Raw genomic sequence first — 12850 nt, forward strand, 5'->3', positions numbered from 1 at the left:
GGTTTTCACTCGACCATGTTAGCCGTCTAGTGATTGAAATACTGAAGATAAAATACTGCAGGGAACAACCAACAACCCTGTTTATTTGACATAATATATTTTTGAAATAGGAATATAAAAAAGTTATTACACAATAAATATTCCTCGCCGTAGTTTTGGGTGGTAAATGACATGTTGACCAAAATCTCCAGGAATGGTTTGATTCAAATGTGAAGAGGTGGGCGGAGCTTCGTCTCCCCAGCATGTCCTGGGTTTTCACCGGGGGCCTCCACCCTGAGGGGACATGCCAGAGCCCCTCCCAATGGATGTGTCCAGGAGAAATCGGAACCATTCATCTTTCTGTCCGTTTGCTTTGAGGCCCAGATCCTCACCTGCTGCTGGCTTTGGTTCAGCAGCTGCTGACTGGAACGCTGAAGCTCAGAGCGTCCGGCGCTTTGATCTTCTGCACATTCAAGTGTGGAACAGATGCAGAGAGAAGCTCCAAAGTTCTCAGAGGAGCATTGATTCAGCAGATCTTTAGTTTCTGGAGACGACTTCAATGGAAGAATGAAAACCACATGGATTCAAGCTGAAACTCTGTCAGAGTCAATAAAGGTTTTTCAAAGACAAAGCTCTCCTTCACTGTCAACACACACACAGATGATCAGAACAGTTCCACATGTGTCTGCATGTTCTGGGAGGTTCTCCGGTTCCTCTGATCACGGCTCCAGCAGCGTGTTTCAGGAACACGGATGATCCAGAACATGGGATCAGACTGAAGTCAGCAGCTTCCAGCTCCTTTTGGGCTTCAAGCCCAGAAAGAAGACAGAAATGTGAGGAAGGCAGAGAACATGAAGGCTTCCTGACAGCAAAGAGAAGTTGGAGCCAGAAAGACTGGAACCGGATCAGGACCGACTCTGGACAGTCCTTTTAGTGGTGGATCCAGACAGAAGCAGCAGAGACGTGAGCTTTGAGGAGCCACTCTGCAGCTTGACCCTCTCAGATGTCAGCAGCTGTTTGTGTCCTCAGATCCAGTCAGACACCAACATGTTCCTCAGAGAACAGCATGTCAGCACACACTGCACACGCTTGGATCCATGCAGACGTGTTGGAAGCCAGAGCTTCAGGCCTTCAGGCCTTCAGTGGATCTGTCCGTTCATGCTGAATGGGAGCAGAAGAACGTCTGTTTCAGCTCTGCTGCTTCAGCTCCACTCAAACTGCTGGGAACTCCAAACTCTCTCAGAGGAGAAAAACAGCAGAAAGCTTTCTGCAGCTGCTCTCACAGTGGATCTTCCTCTGTCTTCTTCAGCAGCAGATGATGAAGAGTCACTTTCTTCAGGTTCCTCTCAGTCCTGACCTTCATTCCTGATGGACCAAAGCAGACTGACAGCAGCTCTTTAGCTCCACAAAGAAAACTCTGCAGTTTCCCAGAAACCTTCTGAAGCAGAAAAACCAGGAGACTTCCTGTCTGTCTGTCAGTGTTGGAGTCTTCCTCCATCTTCAAAGGATGAAGCTTTCTGCTTTGGAACCTTCCAGAAAGCCTTTTGAAAGCCTCCTGATGATGCTGGAGGACAGGGAGGAGTCAGGAGGATGCAGGAGCTCCCAGAGGAGGAGAGGCAGGAGGAGCAGAGGGAGCGGCTGCTGGAGCAGAAGCAGCTGCAGACGCACTTTTGGCTCTGGGCTTCAAACTTTGATCAGGAGGAAGAGGAGGAGCTAAAGAGGAGCAGGAATGCTGGGAGTGGGACTGGAATTCACACTGAATCCAACATTTAGGGACAAAAATGGCGTCTTCCAGAAATAAATCCATGTTTCAGAAACGGGAACATTCTTGAAAGTCTACCCGGCAACAACTGGGGTTTGGATGAGGAGAAGAAGAAATGTTCCCATTTAGAGAGAAACCAGTTTCTACTCCATCCAGACTCTCAGCTCCATTTAGCTCCTGGATCCACTTTGGAAACGGTTTTTCACAATAAAAGCACACATTTTAGGATTATCAGAGGTAAAAACTAACAACTAACTTTGAATTTGTTCTTTTCTTATTGAAATAAAGCAGAAATCTGTTCTCTCAAACTCCTTCAATGTCCTTTTTAGATCATTTCTAAACATTAGTCTGAGTATTAGAACCATAGAATCACTTAGAATCATCATTTTGGTCATTTTTTTTGATTCATAAACTCATTTCTGTCCATTAAAAATAGAACAATTGAAAAGAATCAAATGATCAAATTCAAAGAAAAATCAAACATCAAAGTCAGAGACATAAAGGGCTCATATCTTCACCAATTCTTGTTGTATCAAATGAAAAAGTTCCTGTCTGCAGACACCGATCAGACTGCAGCTCGTTTCTGAATCACAAAGCATTTTAGTTCTTTTCAATCATTAAAGTAATCTATCAATGAAATGTTGAAATAGCTTCAACTCCACCAAGTATTCCCCAACATCTGTGTCCAGTTGTGTCAAACTATCTTCTTCTCTGTTGGGTTCAGCTGTCTCAGAGATTAGTAGTCATCCTCAAGCCTTCATCTATCTGATCACAGATGGATTGGTCCTTCTAGAACCTTATCAGACGTATCAAGAACCTTCACTGAGCCTCATCCTATGTTCATCTTTACTCTCCATGAAGTGACTGCAGCAGGAATTGAGAGACCAAACTGTTAACTTAGCAGTCTGTGATCTGCAGGAAAGGGGTTTATCCAGACATACCTCTGGTTTGTCTGAAGATTAATAACCCCTCTTGTTAAAGTAAAATATGTCCAACACAAGAGGCCCTCAGCTCTCATATGCCTACCCAGCTGTTGGACAGGACAAGTTAAAAAAAGAAGAAAAAAGGAAATGAGGATCTATTGGTGAGTCACAGTCCTGGAAACATGAGTTGTGCTCTGATGAAGACGCCTGATCCAAATGTGGATTTTTGAAATGTTCTTCATGAGATTCAAACTGAATTAACACAGAAAGGCCCAGAGTGACCCCCATTTCTCCAGTGGCTGACTCCGCCCCTTAGGACGTCCCCCTGTGTGGATCAGTGGAACCTGCTGCAAATGCAGGCTCTGGTTCTAACTGCTGGATCAGAAGTGGAATGGGAGCTGTAGTGGTGTGTCTGCAGCTGGATGTGGAACACATGAGGGAGGGGTCAAAGGTCAATCTTTCTTCCAAACAAATGTTGTCAGTCTATTCTCCAACAATGCTCCAACATCTTCAAAGGTTTATGGTCCCAAATCCAGAGTGGAGCTGGTAGGACGTGATCATTTCAGCCTCAGATTTGGGATCTGTCATCTCTCTGCCACCGTGACACCGAGTGATGAGTTCAGGCTCCAAAGCGGCCCCATCGCTGGCTTTAGGGACTATTCCAAAAGCTTTCAATGATGGCGGGGAATGAACATTAGGAACAGATGACGGCTTGAGATGTCTGCTGTTGGTTTCTGATCCAGACAGAAATTCAGTCAAATGTCTGTGAATCCAGGATTTCCTTAGAATCTTTGACTCTAGATTCAGATCCATCTGCTTCAAAGGATGAAACTGCAGCTAAAAGTCTTTCAAAAGTCCAAATCCTCAAAGATGAAACAGAAAGTTCCTAGAAAGTCAAATGAAAAACAATCAGATTGTCTCAGATAAACCCGTTTGGAAGTTAAAGCATAGAAACAAAGAAAGTTCCAGAAGCTAAAAGCCTGAAATCAAGAAAAGTCCAAAGAAAAACAGAAATCCCACATTTGGATCAGTAAAGACAGGAATTCTCCAGAAAGATCCAGAAACAGCTCTGAGCAGCAGCCATGAAGGGACTGAGAACAGACGGACATCAAAGCAGAATCCAAGCAGCACCTTCATCCTGATGAAGCTCCGCCCTCTGACCTTCAGCAGTCATCTCCAGGCTCCGCCCCCAGTCTGTGACGGCTGGATGATGCTGTCCTCCACCTGCAGCTGGACCTGGATGTTCTCTCAGACCATGTGGCCTCATGGATCAGAAGGTTGAGGGTTCAAGTCCCTTCATGGTTGAAGTCAGACAGAAAGTGAAGAAGAGGGAACATTCAGAGCAGTTTCTGTGCTGTTTGCTTCCTCATGAGTCCCGTCTAGATCAGGTCTGGATCCCAGTCAGAAAGGGATCAGGAAATCTGCAGATCAAACCTTCATTTACTGAAATGGAAAACATCAACTGACTTTCTACACATTCTACTTCCATTCATCAAACTCCAACAGGAAGAAGATTTACAATCAATCAAATCTGTTGATTTCCTGACAAACCTTGTTTTCTCTTCCTGTTTGAATCTTTGATTGTTTTCAAACATGAAGAGAGTTTTTTTCCTGTTTTTAGCTTGAAATGTCTGTTGAAATGTAAAGGTTCATTCAGAATTCCCCAGTGGCCTCATGTTGGAGGAGGGGCTTCATGAGATGGGGGCGGAGCTTGAACACACACCGCTTCCTGGAAGCCAAACTCAGGCTAAGTGGAGGAAAAGTTGGGATTTGTGGTGTTTGTAAAGATCTGGAATGGTTTCCTCCTACAAAAAGGCCTTTTTCTAGTTTCCTGCAGATGAATTCTTTTCCTGCTGGGAGTTCTCATCTGGGTTTGCAGATTCTTAGTTGGAGGAAAACTTGGAGCAAATTCTTCCCAGAAAAAGGATTTTCTCTGGAGTGAATTGACATGAACAGAGTGAGTTTGGACTGAAAGCAGCAACAGGGAGGAGATGTTAGAGCTTCATCAGAAAACAGCTTTCTGGAGGAGTTGGAAGACGTCAACAGTCACAGTGATGGTGAGGAGGAGGAGCTAAGACTTCCAAAGTCACGTGACTGTGGGAGCTGCAGCAGCTGCAAACATCTGGACTTCCTGCTGCAGCTGCAGACCTTCATGTGACTGTGGGAGCTGCAGCAGCTGAGCAGCTCAGCATCTCTGCAGACTCAGACGGAGCTCAGAGCTTCTGAAAGGAAATGACAGAGTTGTGGAAGTTTAGTGGCTGAACTTCTTGTAGGTCCTGCTTGGTTCAGGTTGTTGCTGGTGGTGGAAAGAGCTCCTGCAGACCTCTTTGCTGTTGGAAGGATCTTCTGTCTGCAGACTCTCTGATGCTCCAGCAGGAGGCGCTGCAGTGTGGTCCTCCTCATGAGTCCTGAAGCTGCACCGTCAGCTGCAGAGCTTCAGAGCTGCTTCTTCTCAGACCACTTTCTTTGGTTCTGATGTTTTATTATATTATAGTTATTATTATTTATTAATCCTAATTAGTTTTCCTCTTTCACATGTGATCATTTATGGTGTTTACATGTATAAAGGGTACAGCTAAAAAAATGTACTGATTTAAAAGAGGAAAAACATTGTGGCTTAAACAAACAAAATAATGCTTTTATTAATAATTATTATTCATTTTAATTTGGTAGTAGGATCAAACAAAAGGAAAAAGAGAACAATGTTTGTCAGAAGTAAAGATCCACCTCTATTATTATGTTTTTAATTTTAAAATTGTTCAAAATTTGATGACACTTAAAATAAACAAAGTCAATGCAGAAAGTAAATTAGATGGATGATCAGAATCAGAATTACTTTATTGATCCCATACGTGGAAAATTTGTTTGATATATTCATATATAATATAATATTTAAACTATTTTTTTCCAAAAACCCTGAAAGGAGGTGATTTCACTTTTCCTACTAATAGTTTAGGTCATAATTTTCAGATTGTTGCATATTTCCGTTCGTGAGGACCTGTGTTGTCCAGGAAATATATTAGTCTTCTTTTTCTTTCGGTTAAATAAGCCCAAGAAGACCTGGCTACAGACATTTCTGTTTTTGGTATTCTTCCAAAATTGCATTTACATGCAAAAAATGTTTTATTCGGTGTGGTATTGCATAATAAGCCAGAAAATACTGTTCTTAATATCCTTATATTGCAAGGAAAGTTTTATATACACAAAAATACAAATTTGAAGACCAAACCACTTTTTATAACATTTCATAAAGAGCACTATTTTTACTTTCAATCACTGCATTACATGAAAAAGAAGAATGGCTTGAAATTGCTTAGTTTTGTTCAGAGATACAAACTTCACGAGTACCCCTAACCAGTATTAGACCATATAGATTGGTTCTATGTTCTTTTATTTTTATTTTACTTATTTGCTTTTATTTATTTGTGTCCTATGTTCATTATCTTTTTGTTTTTATTTCCTTTATTCTTTATTTTCTATGTTAATATTTTTTATTTGGCAATGTTGATTACATGGTTATTGTTCGTATTTAATGTATGTTACCTCAATTGTTACCAAGATGGCGGAATAAGCGGTTACTTTTTTCGGGGCTCCGACGCTTTACCTGAAATAATAACTCTTTCTATATGACAAGTTCAACCAAAGCTAAAGAAAATACCAGCAAAGAACTCTCAAACCGATTCAGCTTGAAAGAGGTTTGTTTACCACTGTTTTCGTTATATTTTTCAAACTTCGACGTGAAGAAATGGCTAACACTAGCAAAGACCATGAGTACCATCTAGTGGCTTCAGGACAGACGTGCAGCGAGGGAGAAGTTGAATGGATGGAGGAACAGGAAGACATCTCACAGGATCAGACGAGAGTCAACAGACATCATACACCGGTAAAAAGCCCAAACCCTAAAAAGATTAAAAAGAATGCTCCACAAGAACGCAAGGAGGAAATATCCAACAGTGTCCTCTTTAACGCAATTCAAACCCTGACAACCAAGTTTGACACTCAAAGCGAATATCTGAAAGGATATGAGTTTCAACTGCAAGAGATCACAGATGCAGTTAAACAAGTTAAAGAATCTGTTGATACAAATACAGCTGCTGTTAAAAGTGTTGTGGAAGATGTGAACCGCCTCAAACTGCAGATGGTGTCTATGCAAAAAGAAAATGCTTCTCTCCGTGAAATGTGTCTGGAACATGCAAGATATAAAAGAAGATGGTCTTTGCGACTTATTGGCCTTCCTGAGAAAGAAGGGGAAATCACACGAGATGAAACTCTCAAGATCCTTTCCAAAGTGATGTCGGTCAACGTTGAGGAACTACGACACTCAGTGGACACAGTGCATCGACTGGGACAGAAAGGAAAAAATAACCAACCAAGACAGATTATCATCCAGTTTGGAATGAGAGTGGTTCGAGACCAAGTCTGGAGAATGTCAAAAAATGCAAAAATCTGCAAAGATCTAAATGTTCGCTTCAAAGAAGACTTTTGCAAAGAAGACAGGGAGACTCGTCAGCGTCTTTGGCCGAGAGTGGAGGAGGCGAGGAAGAGAGGACTCAAGGCCTTTTTAAAGGACGGCTACGCGGTCATCGATGGTCATCAGGTCACTGCTTGAAACCAACACTCCTTCATCTAGACTGAATGGACAAAGACATCTTCCTGAAGAAGAAGAGAGAAAATAAATCCAAAGCTGGTATGTTATTGTGTTGAATGTTATTACAGCTTTGAGAAAACCGATTAGAAAAATGTGAAATTGCATTATAGCCCTTTATGGAGTTAATTGCTTTCCAGCTATTCTTTATGGTTCTTTCTTTGTTATCTTTGAATGTTCGTGGTTTTAAGAATGTAACAAAGCGCAAGGCAATTTTTCTTTACTGTAAGGCACAAGTTAACGTGAACTGTTTTTTCTTTCAAGAGACACACAGTAGTGAAGAAGATTTTGATTTTTGGAAATCTCAGTGGGGCAGTGGAAACATTTATTTATCTCATGGAAGTCCTCGTTCAGCAGGAGTGGCAATTTTCTTACATAATTTTGATGGTAAAATTGTTGATCATAAAAGTGACAGAGAAGGTCATTGGCTAATGGTTAACATTGAGGTGGATGACACTAAATATATTCTTGTTAACATTTATGGTTTCAATAATAGGACAAAAAATCAGAAATTCCTCACAAACATAAATCACAAGATAATCAACTGGAAACAGATGTATGCAACTGACAAGATTATTGTTGCAGGTGATTTTAACGTAGTACCAGATGAAAACCAAGACAGACATCCAACTCAACACAACTCTCTTCATTTCAATAAAATTATTTCTGAATTTTCTAACTCTCTCGACCTTATCGACATTTGGCGTAGACAAAATCCAAATAAGCTTCAATACACCTGGAATAACTCTCAACACTCTCAACGCTCAAGGATTGATTACTGGTTAGTAACAAGTAATCTAACATCTTTAACCTTAAATTGTAATATCTCCCACTCTCCTCTCACTGACCACTGTGCTATCACTTTGGCTCTTTCCCCTGAAAAAAATCAACCAAAAAATGGAACATCCCACTGGAAATTCAATAATAGCCTTTTAAATAACAAAAACTTTTGTAAAAAAATCAAATCACTTATTCCTGAAATAAAAGAAATACAATACCTGTCTCCTATTAATAGATGGGAGTGGTTGAAATTTAATATTAGAAAAATTGCAATTGTAGAAGGAAAAATTTTGGCTAGAAAAAAAAGACAAGAACAGACTGAAATAATTTCAAAATTAAACACTTTGTGTAATTTAACTCAACTGAGTGAGGAAAATGTCATTGAAATTAACAAATTGCAATCTAAATTAGATGAACTCTATACCGAAAAAGCCAAAGGAGCATTTATTCGTTCAAAGGCAAAGTGGATGGAAGATGGAGAAAAAAATTCAACTTACTTTTTTAACTTGGAAAAAAGTAGACAAAGGAAAAAAACAATCACTAAGCTACAGATAGAAAACTTTCTAGTAGACGATCAAAACAATATTAAGGATTATATCACCAACTTCTATAAAAATCTTTACACTACTCAATATTCAAATCAAAACACACTTTTATTTGAAAGGTTAATCTATGATAAAGTCCCTAAAATAGACGAGACATTTAGAGATCTCATGGAATCTGAACTTACTATAGATGAGCTTGATAAAGCTGTTTCCCAGATGGCCAGTGGTAAATCACCGGGACCTGATGGAATTACAGCTGAGTTTTATAAACACTTTTGGACTGACATCAGAGAAATGTTGTTTGAGGCATTCAATGAATGCATCGACGAACAGATGTTGTCACCAACAATGAAAAGAGGCATTATTTCCCTTTTACCCAAACCAGGCAAAGATGTGTTATTAATTGATAATTGGAGACCAATCACACTTCTTTGTTGTGACTATAAAATACTAGCACATATCTATGCTAACAGACTGAAATCTGGAATATCTCAGATCATAGACGAATCACAATCAGCCTTTATTAAGGGGAGACATATTCACCACCACACTCGCTTAATCTTAGATATATTAGATTACAATCAAATTATTCCTCAGGAAAGTCTTATCCTTTTTTTGGATTTTTTTAAGGCCTTCGACTCATTAAAACACGCCTTTTTGTTTAATGCCTTGAAAACCTTTGGCTTTGAATCAAAATTTTGTAACATAATTAAAATGTTCTACAAAGACATAAGTAGCAACATTGCACTCAACCGAGGTTTCTCAAACAGTTTTCCTGTCAATAGAGGTGTTCGCCAAGGATGTCCAATTAGCCCGCTGTTGTTCATAATTTCAGCGGAATTACTAGCCATCTTTCTTAAATATTCTCCAGATTTTGAGGGTATTAACATTTTCGACAGGGAATTTAAAATTAGTCAATTTGCTGATGACACAGCTTTATTTTTAAAGAATAAAAATATGGTACCTGTTGTTATCAATAAAATACTTTTGTTTTCAAGAGCATCTGGCCTTACCCTAAATCTCAAAAAATGTGAAATCTTACCTATACATACCTGCAATCAAAGTATTATTGAAAACATACCTGTAAAAAGTGAAGTGAAATATCTTGGTCTAATAATAACAAAAAATAGTAATGATAGAGAAAGTTTAAATATCACTCCCAGACTAAAAACAATACAGAAAACTTTAAATCAATGGTTGGGACGTGGCCTATCAATATTTGGCCGCATTCTATTATCCAAAGCGGAAGGTTTTTCAAGACTTGTGTATCCCTGTCACTCATTATATACATCCCCAAAGAACATCAAGTTGTCTAATTCTATTCTCTTTAAATTTATTTGGAAAAATAAGACTCACTATATACGAAAATCACAATTGGTCAGAGATTATTAAAATGGCGGTTTAAAAGCTTTAGATGTTGAATCACAGATTGTAGCTTTTAGAATGAAATGGTTAAAAGGTTGTATTTCCCAGCCTCATTCTATGTGGTATCATATCCCAAACAAACTCTTCGGTAAGGTCGGGGGACTGGAGTTTTTGCTGAAGTGTGATTATAATATTTCAAAAGTACCAATAAAACTATCAAACTTTTACAAACAAGCCTTAGAATTTGGGAAGATGCTTTTCAACCATAACTTCTCCCCTCACAACACTGTTTTATGGAACAACAGATTTATAACTGTAAACAAGAAATCCTTGTTTATGTCTGAATGGTATGATAATGGTGTGTATTTTGTCCATGACTTGATGCGTACTGATGGAAGGCTGTTATCATACTATGAGTTTGTAACCAAATACAAGATTAAGGATTCTAGTAACTGTTATAACAAAGTCTGTAAAGCAATTCCCATACCTCTACTTAATCTCATTCAAAACATACTACAATACAATGAAATCAAACCACAACTTTCGGAGCTGAAAATTAATAATATTCCCCTAAAAGATAAAAAATGCAACAATAAATTAATAACTCTAACCTTTAAACAATTAATTTTCTGCAACTTAAGTATAAACAATAGATGCGATTTAGAAACCACCCAAATGAACAAATCTTTTTCTTTATACACAAAGTACCCACTTCCTCCTAAAATGAAAGAAACGCATTTTAAAATAATATCTAAAATTTACCCTGTTGGAGATTTTTTACATAAAAGATTCAAATTTGAATCGGAACCATGCATATTCTGTTCATCTGAAACTGAAACATTAGAACATCTGTTTTACAGTTGCAACCAGGTTAAAATATTTTGGTCTGATATACACAATTGGTTGTCACTCAAAATTTTAAATATTCCCTTTTTTTCCTTATATGATGTTCTTTTCTATATGGAAAATCTGGACCCGGGAATTTCTGATGTCATTAATGTTGTTATTATTTTATGCAAACATTTCATTCATTTGTGTAAATGGAAAAATACATGCCCTTTATTTAGTATTTTGAATTATTTTTCTGATTATTATAAGTGTCTTAAATGCATTCCTAACAAAAACAAGAAAACTACAGTCATTTATCAAAATATATCAAAAGTATTATTATTTTGAATTGTTTTGGCCTTGCCTTTTCCTTATTATTTCATTTTTATTTCTTTTTCTTTCTATATGTGCATTTATAACGTTTGTTCACCCTAATTTGGTTTGTATATGAGCATCTATTGAAAAAAAAAAAAAAAAGGCACACACATTGTTAAAAATATTACTATTTTTCGTTTTTTCAGTCTTATATGTGTGTTTGATATTAACAATTGTTTATTGTGCAAGTAAGTGACTGTGAATGTCTGTAAATTGAAAAATGTACAATAAAGTTTGTTAAAAAAAAAAGTTACCTCAATTGTTAATAAAGTTAAAAAAAAAACTGGCTGCAGACGACAAAATGGCGACTAACATCATTAGCCGGAACCGGAAAGCACGTCCCGTTCCCACGTCTCCATTTAGGTTGCTCTTTTTCTGGTCGAAAAAGATTAGTGACAGAATAGTTTTTTTTTAATGAAAACTGCCACTTTTTCTTTTATTTGCCAGTAATGGTGAAAAAGAAGCGATTTCATGCCGCCATCGACATCATTATGTGAGCGACAGACAACACTCCAGACCAGCTGGTGGCGCTAAAGCACCATGACGCTGTTAGCCAAACAAAGACGAAGAACAGCACGAGGAGCTAGCAGCATTAGCTTGTTAGCAGGCTAGCAGCGTTAGCTTGTGTTCAGAGGTCGGTGGTGTTTTGTTGGGACGTTTGTGAGGTTTTTGGACAGAAAGGACGATACGTGGTTCGTGTGGGAACTCTCAGCATTTTCCAAAGTGTCGTAAATGAGTGAAGAAGTGTTGAACGGAAAGACAACGTGGATTGCTGTGATTGTGAGACTAGCACTGTAGCAGATGATCGATCGGAGCTGCAGTGAAGAGGACGGCGGTGTTTGTGGGAGTTGGAGCTGAAGATCGGAGCAGGAACCATGTCTTCCCTTCAGTCTCTGAGAGAGTTGATCAGCCAGCGACTAGCTGCTGCTGCTGAAGAAATCTGCAGACTCTGTGAAGGAACCATCGTCCAGTACGAGGAGGAGCTCTGTCGTCAGCGCAGACTGCTGGATGTCATCTGGAAACCACAGCTGCAGCTCCACCACATAGGTATGTCACCTTCATCGCACAGACAGAGAAGCTCTTAGTTCATCTCTCACTGATTTCTCCTTCAGATTTGGGTTTTATATCAGCAGCTGATTCTCTCAGGTTTCTTTAGTGGATATCAGGGGGTTTGACCTTTTCCTAACACAGTTGGGACCACAAGACAAAAGATTTTAAGACCCAGTCAGAAAAAATGTGACCACACATGATAGAACAATTCTGAACAAAATAACAAATAAAATTAGCTCAATAGACTTAAAATTAAACAAGTTATTAACATTTTAAATCTAAATGATCTATATTGTTTTGTGAATAGAAAACAATGGGAAAACTACAGGAAAAAAACATTAAAATGAGCAAAAATGTTTTTTCTTTTTCTAGATATCACATCTTCCCTTTTTTTGCTCCAAACACTCCAATTTTCACAGGACATTCTTAGGGTGCTTCAGCAAATTTATAACATTTTTTTAACTGATTAATATAATTAGGGTAATTCATTTATTGGTTCATTTGATTCAACATTTAAGTCATTTTTTTCCTTCTCTAAGGCAATTTTAGAGGGTAAAACACACACATTTCAAGTGAATAAACCATTTATTTTTAGTTT

General features: G+C 38.5%; 1 protein-coding gene and 1 long non-coding RNA gene across 4 annotated transcripts in view; both read left to right on the plus strand.

The window, feature by feature from the left end:
- LOC144988962 (NLR family CARD domain-containing protein 3-like) overlaps positions 1–12850 on the plus strand; it is a 207703-nt gene that overhangs the window by 77229 nt on the left and 117624 nt on the right. The gene's annotated exons all lie outside the window — the stretch shown is intronic.
- LOC144989651 (uncharacterized) lies at positions 6025–8051 on the plus strand. The gene is made up of 2 exons (XR_013653906.1): positions 6025–7351; positions 7574–8051. It is a non-coding gene; the product is annotated as an uncharacterized LOC144989651 (long non-coding RNA).

This window comes from Oryzias latipes, chromosome 2 (assembly GCF_053564925.1).
Source record: "Oryzias latipes strain Hd-rR chromosome 2, Olatipes_Hd-rR_3.1".
Lineage (NCBI taxonomy): Eukaryota > Metazoa > Chordata > Actinopteri > Beloniformes > Adrianichthyidae > Oryzias > Oryzias latipes.